General features: G+C 37.1%; 1 long non-coding RNA gene across 1 annotated transcript in view; it reads right to left on the minus strand.

The window, feature by feature from the left end:
• Window positions 1,284-25,951, minus strand: part of LOC110392700 — a 44,192-nt gene continuing 19,524 nt past the window's right edge. Inside the window, exons 3-7 of the long non-coding RNA XR_002434573.1 lie at window positions 24,606-24,678; window positions 24,310-24,429; window positions 23,494-23,621; window positions 3,042-3,150; window positions 1,284-2,347 (exon numbers count right to left, since the gene is read on the minus strand). This is a non-coding gene — a long non-coding RNA (uncharacterized LOC110392700). The remainder of the gene's footprint in view (window positions 2,348-3,041; window positions 3,151-23,493; window positions 23,622-24,309; window positions 24,430-24,605; window positions 24,679-25,951) is intronic.

Consider the following 25,951-nt stretch of genomic DNA (forward strand, 5'->3'; position numbering starts at 1 on the left):
TGTAGCATTTATCTGTGTATCACGCGAATTAGTTTTGTGTAGAATAAGCATATTAACTTTTTATTTATATTTGTGATCAATGTAAAACATGAAAAAACAAAATCCAGAATGTATGTATTACATATATTTTATACATAGTACATTATCTTTATACTCTCAGAGAGCTTCACTTTGTCTCCTCCAATGACTTTGTAAACCTCAGCTTTGTTTTGCGTAGACTTTTAAAAGTACAATAAAGAGAGTGGCTTTGGGGGGCTGGTTAGCTAAAACATATAAATCACATATGCTTGTGAGTTTTCCCTCCAGATATTCACCAGAGAGCATTCAGATTTGCCTGCGGAAGTAATTTGAAATGGTAGCTGATCAAGACAAGTCAAGAGATTCTTTTTGAGTCTGTGATGACATCACATTAAATTAGGGGACCTCGGAGAGATCCTGGTCTGAGTATAAAGTCTGGGGGTCTTGTGAGTCTTCAAGGGACAAGACAAGGACAAAGAAATCAGACAATCCTCCCATTTCTGACTTTTAGCTGTGGAAAATGGATTTTAAGAATACAGCTTATTTCTCAAGATCTAATCCTGATAATGATTATGCTAGCTTAAAAAACGATAGAATTCCTTTATCATCTCTTTGATAACAGAAGCAGATTCTTGGTGGAGAAATTGCTCATTAGTGGTGTCACCTATGGGTCACCTTTGGGTAAATGAGATACCTGACAAACACTGACGAAAAGGGGGAAAGAAAAAACATCCACGATCCCACTCCTGACAGTCTTTGCCTTCTTCTGCCCCTTTCCCATCCAATAGCTTTGCCTCTGTTGCTGGAGGTTTCCAACCATCCTTCCCTGCTCTCAGCACTAGCAAGACATGTGCTTAACCCTGAAGCCAGCAAGGCAATTCTGATCTGGCAAAAGCCCATTTATACTGAGGAACCTCTTGACAAAGCAGACTGATAATAGCCTGGGGATAAGTGTGAGGCATAGACACGCATTTATATTTCCATGCGTTTGCTGAAAGAATGACTTGTTTCATTCTTTTATGAAATCATCTCACTTCATAACTTTATAACCATTAAAATGAGATGCCAATATGTTTGTAATTTTTACCTCACTTGATTGTATTAGGCAATGTCTAGACCAAAAAAAAAAAAAAATCCACTTCTACAGTGGCTTGTTGGAAGTTACAAAAGTTCAGTAATTGTTTTAGCAAAACTATAGGATCTCATAGCTTTTTTGAGGGTAACACTATTAAGCTTCTACTAACTGATTTCAAATAAAGCTGTGCTATTGCAGCTTCTAAAAGTATTAATTTCTGTATCAATGTTACTGGTTTTCATTCAGCATTTTTAAAATTAAACACATAATTATACTTGTTATAGTTGTCATGTAATATTTAGAAGAGTTTAAAAAGCAGAGCAGCTGAGTGGAGTAGTATTATATAATTTTCTACATTGAGGGAAGCTGAAGAGATGTGATGATAAAAATGCATTTGAAATTTATTTTTAGGGGTGAAGTACATATATGTCACACATTACTAATGCATGGATATCAGTGCTGGGGAAATAAAACTTAAACTGCAAAGCAAGCCCTGATCAATAACTAATCTCTGTTGGTGTTATGGTCATGAGAAATTTGGGATTCAAAGAAGATGCGAAGTACAAAAGCAAATCCAGTATATACCCAAAGCATGCTGCTCAGATGTTATTAATATAAAAATAGCGATGAGCCTGCTGGAGAAAATCTCCATTTCCTGGAAGCCCATGTTTCAACTTTTGATACATCTCTGAGAAAAAGGAAGGTCTAAAACAGAATAAGAGCATTAGTAGAATTAGTCAGGCTTGTTTTATTAGAAGAGTGCTTCCATCTGCAGCAGTGACACTTGTATCCATGCTATAATGATTCAATATTGTCATGGATTCACATTAAAGCCCAAAGTAATGAAATTGGTTTTGAGGGGTTTCCTTCTGCAAAACTCAGTAAATGTTAAAATATTTGATGCTTGTATGAGAGTGAATGGTACTACAGAGAAGGAACAAACCTTTCATATTAAATTAATTCATGCCAAATTTTGCTGTTTCATTCTGCTGATCATCAAGATTTTGAAAAGAAGCTGGATCAGTCATAAGCTTCTTAAGGCCCTCTACTTTTCTATTAGCATAACCCAGGGACTGCTGTAGCCCTACCCAGTCCTATTCTCTAAGGAAGTATACATCAGTTGTGAGATGGCAAAGAGGCCCATGTACATTCTCACCTATCCCAATACAGGGCGTGAGGAATTGGCAGATTGCATAGAGAAAGGAACATGTAGAATTCTTGCTTGCAGATCTGACCAAGATACATAAAAAATCTCTGAAAGAAGAAGGGAGTAGATAAAGATAGCGTATGCCACTGCCGTTTAGACAATACTACTCAATGTTTTCTGGAATAGTATAAGATAGCCACAATTCTTTACTTAAAGCTCAAACATTAAAACATGTATAGCCTTAATCACTTGATGACAACTTTACTTTGTATTTGCCGATACTGACAAAGATTTAGAGTAAACTCTCGATTTGTGAAAGCATTTGTAAGTATTATTTTTGAAGCAACATTTGGTTCACACACGCTTGAAAAATAGAAAGTATTATTACAATACTTTGAGACAAGATCATCTGTACTAAGGATGGCATTGGTCTTTGCCATTTCTTTAAACTAAAGATGATTCTGAAACATTTACTTATGTTTATTACCATTACTTCCCATAAATGGTCCCTTTGAGCAAATATATTTCTTTAGCCTTTCTTGAGTTCAGTATTATATGTGGCCATGTATAATGCAGCACTGTTTGCCTAACCTCTCCTTGTCTGCTTCTGTTGCATTTTTATTGGAAAGTTTCCAAAAATCTTTGTTAAAAACTGTTCACAATAGTATTAACAGAACACATAAGCTTTGTTGGAGTACTGGTTAGGAAACATGCATGAATAACATTGCCTGTATAAAAACATGTCAAATATGAAACTGAATAAAATAAAGTTCGTGATCATAGAAGAACAAAGTTACTTACTTGAAATCCCAGAGGTAAGAAAATCACGCAGGCCATGAAGCAGAATATGTTCCCAGTGCAAACGAGAATGTGATGTGGTGTCCATGAGTAACTGCTGGGTCACAATTTTCTGAGGAGTAGTCCAGCAGCAAAATACGAGTGGAAGAAGTATGGGAAATAAGTCAATGTTCAGTAAAAAAATGGAATCAAGAAGATTGGTTAATAACATGTACCTATTGCGTAGATTCTAGAGCATCATTTAGTCAATTGCTAGGGAACAAGATACTGAAACAAAGGTTAGCCCAGGATTCTTGAATTGTATAACACATTGATCAAGCTCAGACTGCAATTCAAATAACAGATAATTGTTTATTAATCACTTAATGACCTGTTCAGCTACTCTAAGAATATTCATATTCATAATTCCTGGGACAGCATGGATGTCACCAATCAGAACTTTTCTTAGATGCCTTTCACATGTTACAGTGTATCCAGACAAAGATATAGGATTCCTATTTATCTAAAAGGTAAGCAGCTAATCTAGTCTTAACTAAGTTTAGAGATCCTCTGAAACAGGTGTCATGTAGAAGCTCTTTATGGTGCATTTAGACAAAGATCTACAACAATTCAGATAAATAACAACCTGGAGATGCAAACTCATCCTGTGATCTCATGACAAGAATGGAGATGATACGGTTAATTTAGATAGAGCAGCTAACTCTAGTACAGTCAGAATAAAATAGCAAATGAAACTCACTGGCATATTTGACCTCTCAGTGTCTCTACTGACTGGTTGAATGCAGGGTATTGTCATCTGTACACCATAACTGGGATACCGCAGAGGCCGTTGCTGCGAGCTTGTTGTCATCTAAAGTAGATTTTATTGTACATTAACCTACAGAACAAGTTCCTGCTTTCTCATGTAATCATAATTCAAGAATAAATAAAGGATTGATTCCTCATGGGGGATATAGTCTTCCAATACTTCGAGCCAAGAAAAAAGTCTATCATCTTCCTGAGTGCTTAAAAAAGGAAGAAACAATCTATAGAGTTTTGTACATTTTGGTTTGAAAACAACTATGGAAAAAGAAGGAAACGTGTCCAAAAGACCAATATAGTAGTCTAGACAGGAAATACCTAGGGCATGAACCATATTTTGGCCCTTGATAAAGTAAAAAATTCTGAATTGTTGCGATAGTAATAATAGTTAATGTGAGTGATCTGGCAGTTGTACCAATAAGAGTAGCAACATTTAGAGAAGTGTGAAATCACTGATTCTTAAAGATGAAACATGAATTAGGTGTGAAGAAATGAGTCTGAGAAAATCTCTTTGACATTCTTGGAGCTGAAATTTCCCCTGTGAGCGGAAGCCATACCTCATTATAACAGAAGCTTTATACATCTGCATACACTCATTTTGCCCAGGTGTGAACTGATTAGAGTAGAATAAATAAATCCCCTATAGGAAAAAAAAATCATGCTTAGCATTATGGAATTGCTTTATAAGTGTGCATTTAACTTATTAACAAAATAATTGATGTTTTGATATTTTCAAGGATCTCTTTGAAATATCGTCCTATCTAAGAATTTCTCTTCAGTTTCTTAGGAGTTCAATTTTTTTAAAAGCTTGAAACAAATATTTGTTTTCCATAAGACGGTGTTTTAAAAAAATTAAAATGAATCTTTTACAATTTTGCTTTCTTAGAAACCTCAAAAATCTTCTCTCTTTTCCGGAGAACTTTTTAAGTTTGAAATTGACTTTATATAAATTACCTGAAAGATACGTCTGATTAAAGAGATCTGAAATTTGTTCATCCTTATTTCATTATCCTCCTTTTATGAACTGCAGTTAGAAACATATAAATACTTTTTGTATATATGGAAGTGGAAAAGGAGATATAGCAAGTACCAGCATGAACCCCGTGAACAGCATTATGCAATACTTATTTAGCATTTAATGAATCCTACTTCCACAGGACCAAAATAAATTTTCTGAGGAAAGATCACAGTAAAAGTAGTTATCAAATATTCATTTCGCAGCAAAGATTAATTAGACATTGGCCAGAAAGTTCTAAGAAAACTCCAGTGTCCAATGTGTACACATGGACATCTGTGCAAATAATATCCTTGTAAACATTAAGGCTAATACTTGGTATTGGAGGGGTATTTCTTTCAAAAGAATGGCACATAGTGGCTCCATATTAATTGATGGTTGATTTATACACTCAAAAGCAATAGGAATCTCATCTAGGTCTGGTGTGACTGCTTGATTATATTTCTGCTGTGGCATGTGTGCTGTGCCAGAGCACACATATGGTGCTTGGGCTGCCTTTGTGTAGCTGCAGAACAGATGATACTTGATCCAATCGTGAATCTGCCAGAACAAAACTGCCCTATCAAAATATTTAGGAAAAATTTGAAGCAGTAGTATGAACATGTACCAGTTCTGTACTTAGTAACATGTACCTTCAGCTCTTTTGATCCACTACCAGAATCTTGAAAATTGTTTTACTGTTCTTTGAGAGCTTGTTTAATTTTTTGCGGGGGGGAAAGAAGACATTTTCTAATGCTGAGCTTCCCAGTGCCTGGTATGATTCTGTATTTTGGATTTAGGATGAGAATAATGCTGATAACACAGCAATGTTATAGCTGTTGTTGAGCAGTGTTTATGCTAAGTAAAGGACTTTTCAGCTTCCCATATTGCCCTTCCTGTGAGGAGATGGAAGTGCACAAGGGGAGAGCATAACTGAACTACATTTTAATCCAAAGGAACAATCAAGTGTAAACTTCCAACTAGAAGAATGTCCAAAATAAGAAATTTAGATTTGAAAGCTAGGCTTCATTTCTTAAACATGAAATCTTCCTGAACTATATCTAGATTTCCTAGAGATAGGAGATTAGGGGAAAATTTAGATTTTCACTAAGGTCTATCTCCTTCTTTTAGAGGTTTTAATAAGAAAGAGATTAGTGTTTTATTCTTTGCCTCCTGTTTCTTTTATATTATTATTTTCAAAATTTTTATCTGTCTTTGTATTTCTGGCTTTTGTCTATGAGCAGATAATAACGTCCTGAAATTTCCTGGGAAGGTTATGCTTTATTTGGCTATTTTCTTACACTGCTTTGGAAGAGAGAACTTGCTTCAGTAAGGACTGGAGAATGAGAACATGAAGGACTGAAATCACACCTGCAGCTAGTGGATGCAATCTCATTTCCTGGACTTTACAGACCAAAGATTTCTTCCAAATGACCCCTCAAACATGTTCAACATCAGTTGCATTAATTACTCATAATTTCAGTCATTCTTAAAGGTGAGTTACACAGCATGCTCGGATTTGAGATCTTGCACTGCAGAACAATGTAGGGACAGATTGCAGACAGATAGAATAGGAAATGAAAGAACAGTTGACATATCTACAAAATATGTCTGCTTTAATCACATCCAAAGTCATTAAAGTTTTCCAGTTTTTAAGCATACACATTAATTTCCTTCTCTTCAGTTTGTTCTTTTGGTGTTTGATTGCTTTATACTAAAGACCCTTTTAAAAGAAGGAAACATCCATGTAATCACTTTTTGAAGTGGACATAGTTGCCAAGCCCAGCTTCTGTTAGCAGCTGTTCATTTGTTTCCACTTTTTCCTCTTCTCTGTCGTGTTTATTTAAATGTTTTAATGAACTTGATTTTAGGACCTACATATAGCCATATGTAGCAGCAAGCTAGAATTACTCTTCAGGTCATGCACTAAAGCATTTGGTCCACTGAGTATGGTGGTTAAAGTCTCTGAAATCTAATCCTATTTTTGCTCTGACAAGCCTTGCATGGCTGACAGCAACTCAGCAGTAACGAAAGGTCAGCTTGGAAGTCAAAGACTTACAACCTCTAAGTCTCATTTGTCTAGAGACCACGGAAGTCTTATTACTTTCCCAATACTTAAAAATGAGAAGGCCTATTCAAGAAACCACCTGCTTTTACAAAAGCTCCATATTCACTTTCGTGTAAAAATAGAATTCAGTCTTAAAATAGAAAATAAATTAAATGGAACAAAGAGGTAAGTTAAAACTAATTGCCAAAACTTTTGTCACCATAAACAGATCTACTATCTTTTAGGATAAAAGCTCTATGAAGTAAAATCAGTGCTCAGTAGTTACCCTCGTGGCTTGAGATGTAGTCTTTGACTCTGGGTATTGCACATGTTGCACTAGTGATGGCCCATATGCTTCTTTTGCCTTAAGCTTGAGGTTTCATTCCTGTTCTGAATAGCATCAACGGGATACTACAGCACTCCTAGTCATTAACTCAGCTTTGCTAGCCAGTGTGTTTTAGGATGGAGTTGAGGCTCTTCTCATCTACCATCTTCTTTGTCCATTTGCTTGAGGAGAAACTGTAAGGTCAGAGAAACTTGAAAAAGACTACCTTGGAATGCATATGTGCAAGATATTCTTCCACATTTCACCCATATATAGGCACATAGTTCACAGTCCTATGTAATTTAGCATAATATTAGATACAGGATCAGAAATGGCACTAGATAAGATTCTCATTTGCACCAGAGAGAAATATGAGGACTTGAAAAATTTTAGACTTTACTCTTTTATCTGATGATTTGTAAATCTCTGTGTAGACCCAGACACATAAAAAAGGGATGCACATATTCCTTCTGCTCTTCCGTTGAAGCTTTACACACACCTGAGGACAGATAACTGTTATTGTAAATTCTTTCCCTACAGGTTAATTTTCTCTATGGTATATGGAGGTTGGCTTCAATTCTCAATATTTATTACAAAAGCTTTTGTATGCACACTTGGGGTTTTCCCAGAACAACATATTTCTAAGTAGCTTGAAATAAATAAACAGATAAAATAGATGGCCTTGTATTTTACTGTTACTCTTTTGTTTGCACAGAATACTCAAAGCAATATATTCTTTCCCACTTTCTTTTCATTTCTATTTCATTCACACTACATTTTAAACCATGAGGGAGGAAAATAATAGAAGTTTGAAAATTGAAACAGCTGTACCAGAATCAGTACAATGCCATGGTTCATTTCAGTTTTTATTTCAGATAAATTTAACACTCTTGCTCTCTTCCTCTGGCGGCTTAATATGGAAATTGTTTAGTTTAATTATTATAAATGATCCTGTCAAATAGAGAAAATCACCGTGGCCCAAATAAATCACGACAGTATTACAGATTCTTAATTAGAACAAATCCCTAGTCTCAATTAAAAATGAATGTCTGTATCAAGAATCAAAGAAGCTTTTATTCCTCGCTCATATTTATATTTGGGAAGGCATCTGGTCTATTTTAAGTGTTTTTTTCAATGCTAAAGAGGGTGGAATCTTATAGTTCAATTCTATAAACTGAGTTGTTCTCTATGAGGCTCTGAGATGAGACATGATCTTGTTATGAACTTCTTGGGAAAAGACTTATAGAGGTGCAGGGAGTCATTAAAATAAAAGGCAAGGGACATGTAAACACAGGGTATGTGTAAGGATATTGCCAAAATAAGTACATACTGTGACCACTGGTCTGCAGTGAGGGGACCCTGCAGCTCTACTTCACCTTCTTAGATTTGGTTTTAGGTTCACATGTTGCAAGACCACATTAAAAAAAAAAAAATGTTTTCAGTCAGTGCACTGCAAAATAATACAAGAAAGAAGGAAAAAAAAAAGAAGAGGAAACCTTTTTGGATAGGATAAAAGGTTTGAAAGTGTGAAAATAAACTGGCAAAAAAATATAAAGATAGATATAACAGACAGACAGATGGATTGCCTCTGTTCTTTTATTTTTAATCACTAGGAATATTGCTTCAATGAAGAACTCTTGGAGTCACTTTTCTTTATGGGAAAATATAAGTCTGTAAAGAGGAACAGAATCATTTAGGAAAAAAAAAGAAAGAGATGTAAGAATGTTTATTTAAGTAAAATAGATGAAATGCGTGGTTTTATTCTTCCTGCTAGTACTGAAACATATGAACTTTCCTGAATAAAATTTCTTGAAAAACCTTCCTTGGGGTAATCAGCTTCATCCACAAGTCCTCATACAAAGGCATGTTTATCACAAATCATTACCCTCACATACTCTAAAAAAAAAAAAAATGGTTTTCCACTAGAAACATCCATTCACCTATTCCAAGTTTGATCCTAAACTTCAGCAGTGAAGGCTTTATGGCTGAAAGTAAAGAATTTACTAAGTTAAATAGGAAAGTGGTACTATATCTATGTCAGATTCTGAGTAACCAGAAGAAATGTTCAGTATAATATAAACAACAGGCAAGAAATATGCAAGACCACACATGAATAAAATGAACAGAATATTCCCTAATATTCCACAAGATATACCTTTGTTCTAGGCCACACAGCCAGATCACTCATCTTTTTATAGTTGTCTCTGATCATCAAATGCGGTTCTGGGCCAACTACTTAGAAGTCTTATAGTAACCAAGAAGGTAAGTTGGAAGGAAAGATAGGTAAGGAATGCTGGTCCTAAAATGCTGTGTAACTCATTCAGGGCTTGCCTAAAGGCTTACAGCCTAACACCATATCAGAGTTAAAACTGCAGACTTTATAAAACTGAGCAACAAGCTTGTGTCTTTTGATGTTTTACTTTTTATCAACAGGTGGAAATTGGGATGTCTTTAAAAACCAAGAGAGAAAAAATCCGCAAATGCAAAATAAGAATATGGGAAAAAAACTTGTTTTTGTTTCTTTGGGGGCAGTGGGGTTGGATAAAGAGGGTTTTAACATTTTTCTGTATGTAAAAATGTCCCAGAAAATAGCCTTTTTAAAACTATACCTTTCTTTAAATGGATCAATACCTTTCTTTTACTGCATCAATAATGTATATATTGATAGGCAAAGTTTATCTTAGGATAACAAGACTCTTGGGATGTTTAGCCCTATTTATATTTGAATGCAGAGCCCTACTATATCCATAAATTCTAAATATTCAGTGACAAAACAAAAACAGTATATACTGCCTTTTTTATCCTAACAATTTCTATTCTTTTTTTTTTGTAGGCAATGGAGGACAATATATATCAGCTATGATGATTAAAAAAAATTACAATGTTTCTTGTTGGCTGACATAGACCAGAAGTTAAAAATTGATCTGTAATGAGAAATTATTGTTAAAATCCTTTTTTTTTTTTCCTGATATGAATACATAGATCTTATTTTAATTACTTACATTTCTGATCAATTCTAACAACAACAACATATCACCTCCTTTGGAATTACTGACTCAGTCTCTACCATGAATAGATATATTTGCCTTAAACAATCAGTGGGCTCATAGTTGAGGAAGGAAAATTTACTTCCTGTCCTTCTCACCATGGAGGCTGAGAGGGCTGTACTCTTACTGCCTACTAAACTATTTTTATGAAATGCCTGAGCCACTCTCCAAGGCTGTCACATCCAAGGTCCTTATTACACAAGAGGAAGCTGAACAGGGAGCTGTGTTTGGACTGTGCGCTCTGTGCAGCCAAATCCTCTCTATCTCAGGTGTCAGGCCCTGGAAACCTTTTGCAGCAGCTGATATTAACGTGAAACATGTTCAGATTTGGGCACATTGTATGTGAATATGACCCAAGAGATATTTGGACTTAGATCTCAACTTTACAGCCATTGCACACCACAGCATGGAGACAACCCTGGCAAACATCTGCAAAACAGGCAGAAAATTGCGTGATGGGAATGACTCTAGGCAGAGCTACTGGAAAAGTTAAAGTAGGCCACACTGAAGATGGTGGGCCTTGAAACTCGCGTGGGCCTTGAAACTACAGGAGTCCTCCTCTGACCTTTGGCAATCCTCATTGTCTATTGATTTATCTCGGTAAATAACGTTAGCTGCGTTATTAACACCAGCCAATAGCCACACCAGGTAGATAAATATGTGCATTGTAACTTTCTGTATTGTCCACAGATGTGCTCATAATCACTTACAATATATTGCTTGCACTGCATCACAGACAATAATCAGCTATTAACCCATCATAAAATACATACATAAATAATAGAAAGCATAAGGCATTTTTAATGCCTTTAATAAACATAATCTAAAGCAGACAAAGATCAGAACTCAGCTGTGGAGATATGTGATTACTCCCATTCAGGGTAAGAATTTAGGCATATCTCTGAAGTTTTCAGATAATCAAGCACTCCAAACTGAACCACCAACAGAAGCAAATTAAGAACCACTGGTTTAGATGGTTGCTTTGATCAAATCAGACTCTTTTATTCAACTGTCCTGAAATTATCCCTCATCCTGAGCTTCACTTGAAGTAATTAGTGGAGGCTTATTGATTTCTTTATATAAATACTTTCATCTAGGCACTGCAGATCTCAGCATATCACTTGTCAGATCCACTTGAATAAAACTCACACATAGTACAAAAGAGGGGGTTGTGACCACGGTTTACTTTGGCATGAGGAGCAGAAGTCAGTGCTGCCACGTACGTGGTGAACCACAACATTTACCCTTGTTATTCTTGTCTTCTTCTCAATGCTTGATTACACATTTCAGGACACGTTGTGGTAGGTCTATGTGAGGAAGGCTGGCAATGTGGAAAGAATGAAAGAAAAGCGTCTTTACCCATGGCTCAGCATGTGTTCAGGAACAATTTCTGGGCTTAACAGAACATAGTCTAAAGGAAAACAGCTACAAACAAGAAAGATGACTGAGGTTTAAAAAAGCAATAAGAATCCTTACATCTAGTTCAGCCAGTACCTGGACCATAGTTGTGCAGGTCAAATCATGGGCATTTCTGGTTTTATCCATGGGGCTGAGGGTCCCAGAGAGGTGGTCTCTGGACACAGAGTCTCTGCTGCGTTTGCAGCACTGGAGCTCAGATACAACTGGAGGCTGTAAAGTTTCACACTGACCATTTAAGCCTTTGCTCGTGCTTCCTTGCAGTATGATACACTTTCATGGCAAGGTTAATCACTTTTCTTTCACTGACAAACCCAACTGAAATACAGGCTCTTGGTCTATCACTCTGCAAGTCAAATAGATAAAATATATGAGATCAGGAAGTAAAAAGGATTTGTAGCTTCCCCTAGTAAAGTCTGTACTTAATATCAAGTTCCTCTGTGTGTATGGCTCCCAGCTGTATTCATCATACGAAGAGACAAACTAAAAGTGTTGTTCAATTTATGTTTTTTTTTTCTGGGAAAGAAGATACCTGTGAAAAACACATTATACGTGACTTGCTCCCAAATGAACAAAACTCATGAGGCAGAATCTCTTGACAGTGTCAGTCCTGGTGACTACACAACCAGCTGAACAGGTTAGCATAGCTTTAGGAGTGATGTCAAACGTTGTGGGGCCACGTGCTTCCAAAAGTCATTGGCAGCTTTGTCACTACTGTTCCAGCCTCCTAGCAGGAGAAGGAGCAGCTCCATGGTGGCAGTGCCTGGAAGAGTGCCCAGTTGCTGATGGCAGATTTTTGGAAGCAGAGTTCCTGATAAGCAAGAAACCTCCAGTTTTGGGACTGGAAAGTGGAGGGGAAAAAGTTTTCTTCAAGCTAAATCTCATTCTGTTTCTGGAAAGAGGTACATTCGCCAGGGAATTTACACGTTTAAAATCTGTTTTCAGGAACAGATGGAAAAAAAATGTTCACTGAGGATAAAAAATTATCTGGAGAAAGAAAAGAATAGACAAGCAGTAGTGAAAGAGTCCTTTTGAAAGGTCATTTATTAGAGAGAAAGGGAAGACTGAGATCAGAATCGTGATCTTAACAAGATCCAGTCCAGGGTGGTATTTCTTAATGGAAAACTTCTGACAGATCGCAAGGGGAAGCAGTCTGAAAACTCTGCTTCCCAAAGGCCCTCATGTGATTTTGATTTGAGAGCATGAACAGTGCTGAACCCAAATGGCAGGACATCTGCTGACTAAAGCCTAAGAGAGTGCTTTCAATTTCCAGTCATTTTTCAGTTGCAAAGAATTTCCCCATCCTTTATAACATTTCTGTTAACTGTTTCTCCTCCATATTGTAAAAATTTGTCAAAGTTTTAAGAAAAAAATATTTATTACCACAGACATCTATTTTTGCAAAGATAATTGTAGCTTTTTTTCCATCTTATAACCAAGTCAGTAGTGTTGTGAAGCAATGTCTAGGTCCTGTTAGCTTAGATGCAATGTGCATCACATTTATGGAATCACAGAATCACCAAGGTTGGAAAAGACCTCCAAGATCATCCAGTCCAACCATCCACCTATCACCAACATTTCCCACTAAACCATATTCCTCAGTACAATATCTAAACATTTCTTGAACACTGCCGGGGTTGGTGCCTCCACCACCTTCCTGGGCAGCCCGTTCCAGCACCTGACCATTCCTTCAGTGAAGCTTTTCCTAACGTCCAATCAGAACCTCTCTGGCTCAACTTGAGGTCACATTTCTATGCGAAACTATGATATTTCCTTATGTTATCAATGACATAAAAATATCTGTTGACAGGTGACCAAGCATTCAAATCTTATTCTCTATTGTGGTTCCAAAAGTGATAAAATGAGGTAGCCTTTCACATTCATTTCAGCATTTACATTGTGCCTTAGCCCAAATACATGCACCTGTGTACATTATATACTGACATTTTTAAGCTGTAAGTGACATACATATGCCAAATTTTGTAAGAAAATTGTGAAGCACTTTGGCTGTGTTAGCAGCATCTATAAGTTACAAAGTGCATCCAAGATCAGCAACATGCTGGTGTGCTCTGCAGTTTGCTGTTTCACAGGACACCAGTGGTTGCAAATTAAAGAAGAAAGCAAACAGTAATATTCAACTTTGGTATTTTGTAATGATCATAAAACTGAGTAACTGCAGCTTTTCTGCTGGCTGTGGACTTGGTCAGATCTGACACTTCCAGTAACAGGTGTTTTTGCTCTGCAGATCCAGGGCACATGCACCGACCTTCTTCTTCTTCCCTGTCTCCACACCTCCTGCTTTTATTACTTTGGGACCAGATTCATACAGGAATGATGATTCACAAAGGTATCATTTAACAAGAGAAACAACCAGTGTGTCTGTGAAGTCAACAGATGGATCTTATTTGCACTGGTGTAAATCAGTGGTATGCCTCTAGGTGAGTGGAGTAAGTTGGAAGACAGGAAGTGGCAGGATAATCTGGCTCACTTTATCCATGGCTGTGCTTACTTAAAAGCAAACGACTGGCAACTATCAGGGACAGTAAGTTTTCTGATATAACCTAATTAAGTTCGGAGAGAAGGACAAAGAGAATGAAAAAGAATAAGAATTGTTGCCCACTCATCTCTAGAGAAAGTCCAGACATGCACAGCTTCACCATCTTCCTGAAGTGGAGTACATGGAGTTAAGCTTCTTCAGAACTAAATGTTGAGACTGGTTCTGAGAGATGGGAGACCATCCTTGTCTTTACAGAACGGCAAAACAATCTGCTACAGCAGATGTGATTTCCTTGCATCCAGCAGAAGCGTGCCCATTTAATAGTTAGGCACATGCAGCATCTGGTAGGAAAGGGTCATCCCCCAGAACCTGCTTGGTGCTTTAGGGAATTACTACAACATAACTCAAGAATTCATTTTTCTCACCAGACTGTCAAAAAGACCCACAAACATGACTACAGTAGCAATCGTGGTGGTGGTTTATCTCAGACAAACCTTTTGCACATTTTCATGACTTTTGCATGTTGTCTACTTACTTAAACATAATAAAATACTTCTGCAACCTAAAAATTTCTAACAATAAAATGAAGAAAACACAAGGCTGTAGTTATCATATTTTTCATGTTAACTATTATCAAAGTATTTGGCCTAATTTACTCTAAATCATCAATTTATAAGAAAGCATCTTTTTACCAGCTGCCAGCTGGCTTAGTAGCTGCCCAAACTAATCAGACTGACCTCAGCTGGAACAGGGGTGATCTCCATCAAGTTGAAGAGTTGATTCCTCCACTGCATACAGATTCAGCAGTAGTTCTGAACTATAGCCTTAGAAACCCATCCTCTGCATCTTGTACCATATTACATTATTTAAGAATATTGCTTCTGTTCTTTCTTTTAAGAAAAAAAAAAGGCACAATATAATTGGCCAATTTCCTCATTGGGAAAGTCATATTTCTATAATATGTTCCTCTGTGGAGACAAAAAAAAAAAAAAAAATAGCACCTAACCTTATACTTCACTAAGTATTGACACATTATATAGATCTTTTAATTATACTAATAAACATGATACTAGAAGCAAGGGAGAAAGAAGCTTTCATAGCACCTGCCTTGGGATTTATAACAGTTGGGTTTTGTTCTAACTGCTCTTTGTATAACAGGGGAGGTTTGGATTCCAGGTGCATGTTATTTCCTCCTTGACAGAGAAATGTATGGAAATGAAAACGAGACAATGTCTACCTTTGTGCTAATGTATAAATCTTTACATTCTTGTACAGCAATAATAAAAGGGAAAAGTATCAAATGGTAAATTTAGAGATTTCAAGCATGTCTCAGACTTTAACATCAGCTTGTACTCAGGCACCCTCTTCATGGTGGCTGTTCCTAGACACTAATCCAATTACTCACAGTTGTGAAAACTGTCAGTCTTAAAGACCTATTAGCGCAGGGCCCTTTATCCTGAAAATGCTGCTCAAATATTTTATTAGGTTCTGGGGGCTGATCCAGCTATGAGTAACTGTGTAACTCCCTCTCTCTTCATGTTGCATGTGCAAGTGGACGTTTTGCAATGGTAAATGACCTCAAGAGTCAGAGTCAGAATTTCCCTTCATGAATGTCAAGTGTAAATGAAGCTAAAAAGAAAAGATATGCCTTGAAGTTCCTTTGACACTTCTCTCAGTGGAAAAAAATGGCAAAAGTTGTTGCAAAATAAAAAGGCAACAGATCAGAATTAAAGTAGTTTTAATCCATTTCAGACAATCTGCTCTTAATGAACAAGGTGTAAAAGAGAAAATGGGTCACAGAGTGATCATTTTTGTAAGCACAATGATTTGGTAGTTGCTGTCATCTGTAAGACTCATATGCAGAGCACTTGGGCTAGTTTTGTTTTGTAAGTTTGTTGATTTGCTATTGTTTCTTTTTTTGCAGTTGTTTTTTTGGGGGGTGGGGTTTGGTTTTGTTGCCATTGTAATATTCTTCCTCTTTCCTCTTTTTCCAGTTTGATTTAAAAATTATATTTACACAGAAGAGTTAGAAGAAGAGAAGGAGAAGAAGGGGAAGAAGAAAAGGGAAGGGAAGGGAATGGAAGGAAAGGGAAATCTGGTTTCAAGGAACATGTATTGTTTCAAAAAATGCCTACTTTTAATAACTGGTGATATGCTACAAAAGTCACAAGGATCCTGCAAAAGCAGATTCAGAAAAGATAAGTAACTCAAAATACAGAAAATGAAAACCAGAAGAAAGTTCAGATTAAAACCTTTGTTGGCTTTAGCTGTACACGAAGTGACCTCTTACATTTGTTCCTTCTGCTTATCTGGAGTCCCCAAAGATTCAGTAGGCTTCACTGGATAGAGGTTCAGTCATTCAGTGACTTAATACTGAATTCTGCACTATGTTCTCATGGCTAGAAAATCTCCACTTGTGGAAAATGCTTCTAAACAAGGGCAACTCCTTCTTTATTTATTGTTTGAATATAATCATATGGTTTCCTGCCTTGCACATCTGGTCTTAGATAGTCAGATCTGGAAACGATAGCTTTTTACATTTTTAACCCCACCCTACAGTGTCAGTAAGGACTCGATCCAGATCCCAGTTGGAGTCCTTTCTACTGACTACAGTGGAAATGGAACAGGCCCCCACTTAATTGCTGTCTCCAGGGCACTGGATATTAAGAAGAAAAGTTTTGAGGGACAAATCTTTTCTGAATTATGCTGGTAAGAAACCAAGGATTCTTTACTCGAATCAGCTAGTACTAATTCCGTGTCACAGAAATCTTCATTTGTCCCTTGGTATTCATTAAACTATCTCTCTGTACTGAGGTTCTTAGCTGCTGTTAAAATATGATTTATTTAGGAAATTACAATAGACTTGATGCTTTTACTATGTGACATTCCATGTTTAACTTACTTGTCTCATACATAAATTTATCTTATCAGCATGTTCCTCTTTAAAAGACCCCTGAGTCTCATCGTAGTTAATTAAAATGAGTTTATTGAAGGGGAAAAAAAAAGAGAGAGAGAATAATGCTACTGGTTGTAGAATATGGCTGTAATGATACATTATTAATTCATAATAAATTCAAGTTGACCCAAAGTCATTTATTTTCACTCAGAAGAAAGGGGGGGAGGGGCAGAGTTTCCATTTGTTCCTTTGTCATAATGCAATACTACAAATAAAAAGTAGTCTACTTTTACAAACAAGTAAAGCGGTATGAGCAGTAGCCCACTGTGGATAAAGATTCAGGTTCCGTTGTTTCTGGGTAGTATCTTTTCCTAGGACCACTATTCAGTGTTGAGATAAAAAGAGAGGAAGTGCTGTCATCCTGTCAAAACTAGGTCCAAGAAGAGCAGATACAGGCAGTAGTGTTGAATAAATACAAGCAGGGGGCAAAGAGCATGAGATTTGCACTATTTCCTAGTTACCTAAATAGAAATAAAAATACCAGTTTTCTTGTACAATACTTACCCTAAAGAAAAATGCAGTGTTTCTCTTCTAAAGAGACCACATATGTCCCATTTGTAAACCATTCAGCATGGCAGTATCTGATACTATGGAGCAAAAATTATTTTTATGTTTACCTGGGCTTTGGTTCAACAAGACAGAAAACTTGGCTCTGAGGTTCTTCCTATCAGATCCAAAACTCCAAGGCCATATGCCACAAAGCACTGATCCAGTGTAAACCCACTCTGCTGGTTCAGATTTGTTCAAAACATCTTGAAGGATTAACCAGAGGCCTATGCACTGGACCAGGGAGCATCTATTCTCACACAGCTGGTAAAAATCTGCCATAAAAGCACAAAATGCCAGCTAATACTGTTCTACTTAGTTTGGTTTGCACATGTTCTGGATTACATTTATGCTGATGAGTGATCTAGCATTGTCTCACAGTGAAGTCAGGGCTTGTGGAATTGTGGCAGTGAGCAAGCTGCTCACTGTCAATGCACAGATATTGGATATCTTTGCTTCTGCACAACCACCACAAGCTACATTCTTTATTCCTTCTCCAGTAAACATAAAAGCAGACAAAATGTACTTGAGGTAGGATAGCCAGTTAATAACGGAATCCAACCAAGCTCTCTCCAAAACACTCCCTAAAAAAGTATGGTAAAGCAAACGACAGCCTTGAGACTTCTGAGATATACGACTTGATAAATTCATTGATGTTCAACTTTAGAAGTGTCTATCAATCACTCAGTACCAAGAGATGAACTGTAAAGAATTGAAATAATTCATATATTTTGTCATCCTTTTCCATTTTAAAAGATTTAGTCAAATCATTGAATGAATCCACCCTCCTGTTATCTCTGGCTTGAATAAAGAGATGCAATGTTTTTCTACGTTAACAAGATCATTAACAAGATCATAAATATAGGGTACTTTCCAAAACCGACTAAAATTATAGAACATCTTCTGTCGACTACAGCAGCTAATGATCTGAACTGAATACCCAGTACCTTGTACATATAGCTCTCAAAATGAGGGACTGTTAGCAAATATAATGCCAATTGTTTCTGTCAAGCTGCAATATTGGAAAAAATTATTTTGACTGTATGAGATTGTTTGCTCTCCTAAATTTTTTTTTTTGTTTTTTTTCTTAACTCTCCAGAATCATAGAGGGTTTGCTTGGAACTCCTTCTTGGGAGACCAGAAGGAATGTTCAGCTGTTTTTTGTAATAGCATACCCAAGACTTCACAGAAAATACTGACTCACATTTATACCAGTAAAATGTTTTTAAAGATTTCACCAGGGGTTTAGCAGGAAAAATATATTGTAGTTCTGGTGATTCAACATGCCATTTCATAGCTACACATCATTAACACTTCAAAATGATCTGTTTCATTTATTTTTTCATTTATATTTCTCTCACTTCACTTTTGTCAATTCTCCAGAGATTTTTTCTTACCGTTCCCTTGTATTCCTGAATCTGGAAAAAGAAGACTTTATAATTATTACTTACTCAGCTGAATGCAAATTTTAGTACTTTGAAAAGTGAAAATTCTCAGATGAGTATTTTCTTCTCAGCACTCCTCTCTGACTATTCTTCAGCAAAATTTTGCAGTTTATTTATTTATTTGTTAATTTCTGCCTGTTCTGAAAACATGAAGTCTTCTATGAAGGAAAACTGAGCAATTCTGAAGGAATATAGTATGGAATTGTTGGATTTAAAATTATTTGAACAGTTTAATGTGCCAAAAATTTAATTCAGTACTTGGGTCTTGATATTCAACTGGATTTCCCTTATTTTTACAGTTCATATGTATTCACAACATAGAGTGGTGTGTTACAGAGAAAGCCTTCCAGAAATGATTATGTCAACTCTCAAACAAGGAGTAACGTACATATGAGACTGCATCTATGATAACAACAGTCATAGTTTATTCATTCAGCAACAACATTGCTCTCATGTGGTACTAACTGTTCTGGGATGCAGTGTGGTACTCTGTGCCTTTTGCCCTAATGACTTGATTTACTTGGACATCTCTGCACCACGCTAAATGCATCCACAGCAGTAATGAAGTTCTATGAGAAGGCAAACTAAGATTTTTCAATATGTTTTATCTAGAAAGAAAACACTTCTGGTAAGCAGAACCTTAAGTAAATTATTTTTCTAGATTCTTTTTCTCTTTTCCACTTCCTTTTCTCCTGTGTAATGCATATAAGTTCCACTTTTATGCTTTCATGCTATGTTGCAGTTTTGTCTTTGCCAGTTCCTGCTTTCTTTTCAAAAAAAAATCTTGGAAAATGAATGATTTCAAGTGATGCCTTTAGGCTCACCACTATACTGGTAATGCAGAAGTCTTCATTCTGTTGAACACCTGACGGGCAAAGAAGATCATTATACCACTACTCTACTTGCAAAATATTTTTTTTTATTGTTGTGTCTCTTCTCTCTGAATAGTTGTGCATTTGAACCTTGTTTTTTTAGGAAACCACTCTGTGTGGCAGCTGCACTACTTAAATAGGAATGGCAGGTCAGTCCTGTAATGGAATCATAGAACCATAGAAGGATTTGGGTTGGAAGGGACATTTAAGATCATCTAGTTCCAGTGTCCCTGCTATAGGCAGGGACAGCTCCCTCTAGACCAGGTTGCTCAAAGCCCCATCCAGCCTGGCTTCCAGGGAGGGGGCATCCACAACCTCACTGCGCAACCTGTTCCAGTGTCTCACCACCCTCATAGTAAAGAATTTCTAAAAAAATCTAAAATCTACTCTAAATATACCCTCTTCCAGTTTAAAACCATTTCCCCTTGTTCTGCTGCTACATGCCCTTATAAAAAGTCCCTCCCCAGCTTTACTGTAGGCCCCCTCCAGGTAATGGTAGGCCACTATAAGGTTCCCCCAGAGCCCTCTCTTCTCCAGGCTGAAGAGCCCCAACTCTCTCAGCCTGTCCCCATAGGGGAGGTGCTCCAGCCCTCTGATCATCTTTGTGGCCCTCCCCTGGACCTGCTCCAACAGTTCAATGTCCTTCTTCTGTTGGGAGCCCCAGAACTGGATGCAGTACTCCAGGTAGGGTCTCGTGAGAGCAGAGTAGAGCGGCAGAATCACCTCGCTTGACCTGCTGGTCACACTTCTCTTGATGCAGCTCAGGATATAGTTGGCCTTCTGGGCTCTAAGTACACACTGCCGGCTCATGCTGAGTCTTTCATCAACCAGCAATGCTAAATTGTCCTCTTCAGGGCTGCTCTCAAGTCATTCTCCACCCAGCCTGTATTTGTGCTTGGGACTGCCCTAGTCCAGGTGCAGCACCTTGCACTTGGCCTTGTTGAACTTCATAAGATTGGTATAGGCCCAACTCCCAGTCCTGTCCAGATCCCTCTGGATGGCATCACTTCCCTCTAGCATGTCAGCTGCACCATTCAGCTTGGTGTCATCTGCAAACTTGGTGGGGGTGCACTCAATCCCACTGTCCATGTCGCCTACAAAGATGTTAGATAGCATTGGTACCAGCACTGATCTCTGAGGAATGCCACTCATCATCGATCTCTGTTTGGACATTGAGCCACTGACCACAACTCTCTGAGTTGTGCAGCCATCCAGCCGATTCCTTATCCAGCGAGTGGTCCAACCATCAAATCCATTTTTCTGCAATTTAGTGACCAGAATGTCATGTAGGACAGTGTCAAACGCTTTGCACAAGTCTAGGTAGATGACATCAGTTGCTCTTCCTTTATCCACTGATGCTGTAACTCCATAATAAAAGGCCACTGAGTTTGTCAGACATCATTTCCCCTTGGTGAAGCCCTGTTGGTTACCACCAATCACCTCATCTTTATTTTCCATGTGCTTTAGGGCCTTCAGGAGGATCTGCTCCATGATCTTGCCAGGCACAGAGGTGAGACTGACTGGCCTGTAGTTCCCTGGATCTTATTTTTATCCCTTCTTGAAATTGAGGTGATGTTTCCCCTTTTCCAGTCAGTGGGAACTTCACCACTGCCATGACCCTTCAAATGTGATGCGTAGTGGCTTGGCAACTTCATGCGCCAGTTCCCTCATGGATGGATCTCATTGGGTCCCATGGCCTTCAGGTCCTTTAGATGGTCTCTAACCCGATCTGCACTTACAGTGGGCAGATCTTCTCCCAGTTCTTACTTTTTCTTTCTGCAACTTGGGCAGTGCAGCAAGAGCCTTTGCTGTTGAAGACTGAGGCAAAGCACCTCAGCTTTCTCCATATCTCTCATGACCAAATCACCCAGTCTAGTCAAATCTGCTCACGAGTAATTTTCAAAAGCATGAACTATAACTACCTTAAATTTGGGAACAAAGCAAATTCTTTGAACTGAGTACTGAAGCACTCATGTAGTACGTTCATACATGTATGTCTGAACAACCATTCTGGCTTGCTCACTTTAGATAAAGATCCACTTAACAATTTCTGATTATTGTTTCTTGATGGCTTTGGAGGCATAATCAACCTAAGTAAGTCCATTCCTTTTCCATCTCCAGATGATTGCTCCCATAATCTTATCACATGCTTCCATTTGATCCAACTGATGAAATTGTTCTTAGCGCTGTGCTTTAACTTGGATAACTTAAATGATCCAGGTTAAAAATAACTCAAACCTGAATAAAGAACTATTTTAAACTTGCTGTGTTGATGAAGACAAACTTATGAAAATATGTGTTTTGTAAACAATATATTGACCATTACACATTCAGTAGAGGCCACATGAAGCCCAGCATGTTCCGTAATGATTTTCTGTGATTAAATAAATACATTAATAACACTCTTTTCTCAAGCCTCTAAACTTAATTTCCTCAGTGTTTTGGAAAGAAAAACAGCCTTGGAGAGAAGTAATTTGCTTTACGTTGATACTGTTTAGGCCACTTGACAAACAACAGGATCACAAGGAATAAGCATGTATTCATAGTCCAGCTTCCTCAAAAGAGCTGTTCACTGCCTACAAACCCTCCACAAGGTGTGATTAGAAAAAGATCTATTAATGAATAGATGGCAAAACAAATATGCAGAGTAGGCTGCCTTAAGAGGCTGACGTAAGAGTCAATATGCCCTTTGTAACACAAAGAGTGCTGAAGCTTCTACCACTGCCTGTGGTACTGAGGATTGTAACCAACATCTTGTCTAGCATGACTGAGACCACACAGGCCAAGGAGATTCTCACAGGAAGGCCAAAGACTCAGCACTTAGGATATCAAAAAACATAATTTGGCCACTGTTCTGTCCATTTAAAAGGTCAGAAATTGAAAAATCAATGTCAGAAACATTTATGCACTTCTACCCTGGCTAAAAAATGGAGAACAATGTTCCTCGAGTCTGCAATCTGCTGCTGGGATTCAGCTATACAGCTGATTCTGTGAATGTTACTTGCAGCACCTGCTGCTCTCTGTAGCAATTTGGAGAAAGCCAGGCAATCTGAACACACATTTTTCACTCATGACTTCACAGGAACTAAAAGCCTCTGACACACAGAATTTCATGTTGTTACAAGAACTGCTCCAGAGTAACAACCTCTCCCTCTCTCAAGGGAGGAACAAAAGACTGAGCTGGAAACCTGGGCTCCAAATATCTCTTAATCTGTTCTTTTGCACAGAAAACTGTCCATTTGCAGTATATCTGAGTTGCTACATTAATGCACGGGTTGTGTTTTTTTTCATGTCAGCAACTATATGTTGCTCAATGCTTATGGTAGGAACTAGAAATAGAGGCTGCACACACTCCTCATAATGGAAAACATTTTGGCAATTCCTGAGGATTATCAAGATAATATTTATGTTTATATTATTATATTATACAAAAATTGATAATAACAGGAAATAGATAAAGTAATAAATAATGTCTTTGTTGCGTAGACAAGAAAGAACTGATTTATTACCTTGTCTTTCAAAGACAAGCTGAATACTTTTTGCAGTCAGAAACATGTGTCTCATCAGCATCTTTGCAGCAACATTAGAAAAGTAATGATGTCCAAATTGTAATGCCACAGATGAGCATGTATAAAAGCTGTATTGTAAAAAACAAAACAAAACAAAACAACAAATCAGCTAAAGCAGTAAGAAAAAATTATCCTATTGGATTCATGAAGACTTTGTAGAGTTCAATTTTTTGCCTTTTTCTTACACATACATAATAACTAGTTTTCATCAACAGAAATTAAACAAATCTTTATAAAATTATAGTCTTGTGGATAAGGAGAAAAAAATGTTATTTCCCTTTCCTTCTGATCTGTGTAGTTGTACATGTCTAGTTTTAGATACACACTTTATATACACACTTTCAAGTCTTGAAGCTACAGCACTTTTAATGAGTAAATATGATGAGGGAAAAAGACAGATGATTAACTATCAATTCATTACAAGTTCAAATTACTAGGTGTAAGAGCATACAATAAATTTCTCAAGTTAGAAACCAGAAAAAACATGGATTTGTCTTTTTGACAAAAACAAGAGTAAATGTGTTGTAACACAGCAAGCATCTTCATAGAACATATCCTTGTTGCCAAGAAGCTAGGTTGAATATCCCAGACACACTTTTATATAACCTTATATAAATATGGAAGAGTAAATATACCATATGAGGCCTAAGATTCATTAAGCAAACAGTGAACACTTTACACAAGTACAGGAAAAGGATATTCATGTAACAGTGCTCACAAACGTTGCCAAAGACTCTGCCTTTATGTTTAACGTACCTGTGAAGCTGCATCTCCTCAATATTTTGCAGGTAGGCCACTGGAAAGCCCCAGGCAACCTGAATGCAGCGTCAACAAAATGAGGTAATGCTCTGGCTCCATCACTAACACTGTTTTATCCTGTAGAAGAGTTAGTAAGAAGTATGAGTCTGGATTAGAGGCATAATACATGACATAAACAGCAACACATGACTCTAATAGTTTACAACCAAACGCAGAAGCATATATGCAAGGAAAGTATACAACATATGGATGGATGCTCAGGCATTCCTAAGAAGGTCCTCAGGACAACTGACCAGGATGTCCTGCCTGGTTTTCAGCTGCTTCTTCTTCTTGAATTCTGCATGGCATTCCTAATTGTACTCCACTCTGCAAGCAAAGCAATCACTGTTACAAAGTCAGCATTTCTCAGCAATGCCCCCCAAGAGTATCTGATATATCATCTTTCTGTCTCTGGGCAGGATATAATTGCTAAATCTCTACACTAAAGATTTTTTTATGGCAGCTACTATAATTTGATCTCTATCCTTGATGTGGTTTGAAAGACCTAGTAGAGACAGTTATTTTATGTGCATCAACATATTTTTAATTTACTAAGTTAATACAAAATCTAATTTATAGGAGATATGAATGAAGTATTGCATCCAAGAGGCTAATAAAATCTCCTAATTTGTTTTCTAAATGATAGCATTTTCTCCAAAGTGCCGTTCAGATAGATGACCAGATAAAGATGTATTTCTGTGCATGCAGATACATTTCTTTAGAGTGTTGCTCCATACTGAACTAACTATAATGCAGGTTCTCTGTGCTTTCCAAAAGAATATTTGTCTCATTTGGATTTACCATAATGTTTTATGCCTAGGAAATTTGACTTTTTATAAGATGGTTCTACTAATGTGAAAAGTTAATACTTTGGAGGTAATGATCACATCCAAAACTACATTTAAAATATGTATTTTGAAAGATTATATTAAAAGGTTAGAAATTCAGCTCTTATATGTATATGCAGTTTCCAAAAGTTTCTGTATTTTAACAATTGGTTTGGACTTTAAAATGTTTAGAGAAGGAATATCTTGATTGGAATTTTTTTTCTTTCTAGGCTAGCTTGTTCTCTCTGATTATAAAATTCACATCAGCAAGAAAACAACCTCTTTTTAAAAATATATATCAACTATTGTTTTAGTTCATCGGAGTAGAAAATTTGAAAGGTACAAAAGCTGAAACGTGCAAGACATCTTTTTTCCAACTCTGTAATTAGCAAAGCTTAACTGTGAATCTAGTATCAACATCAGGCCTCACAAATTGGTGAAGATGTGCCTAGAAGGTATGATTAATTCCAGAATCATGAAAAAAACAGATTACAGGCAGATATACTGATGGTTTATCCAAAAATGCTGCTCACTAGGGAAATAATTTTCTCTGTTCTGTGTCACTTTATATTAGCCATCCATCACTGGGTCATCAAATTCAGCTATTCCTTCAGCTATTCCTTAGCTGCCAAGTCTATTTTGAAGTTTCTACATTCCTTATGTGTCACTGAATCTTCTCTTTCTCTCCAAGAGTGCTGGCTGTCCGGGCTGGGTCAAACATCAAATATGTCTGGGGTCTTTAAAGGGATTTTTTGTTTGGTTGTTTTTTTTTA

This window comes from Numida meleagris, chromosome 1, assembly GCF_002078875.1.
Source record: "Numida meleagris isolate 19003 breed g44 Domestic line chromosome 1, NumMel1.0, whole genome shotgun sequence".
Classification (NCBI taxonomy): Eukaryota; Metazoa; Chordata; class Aves; order Galliformes; family Numididae; genus Numida; species Numida meleagris.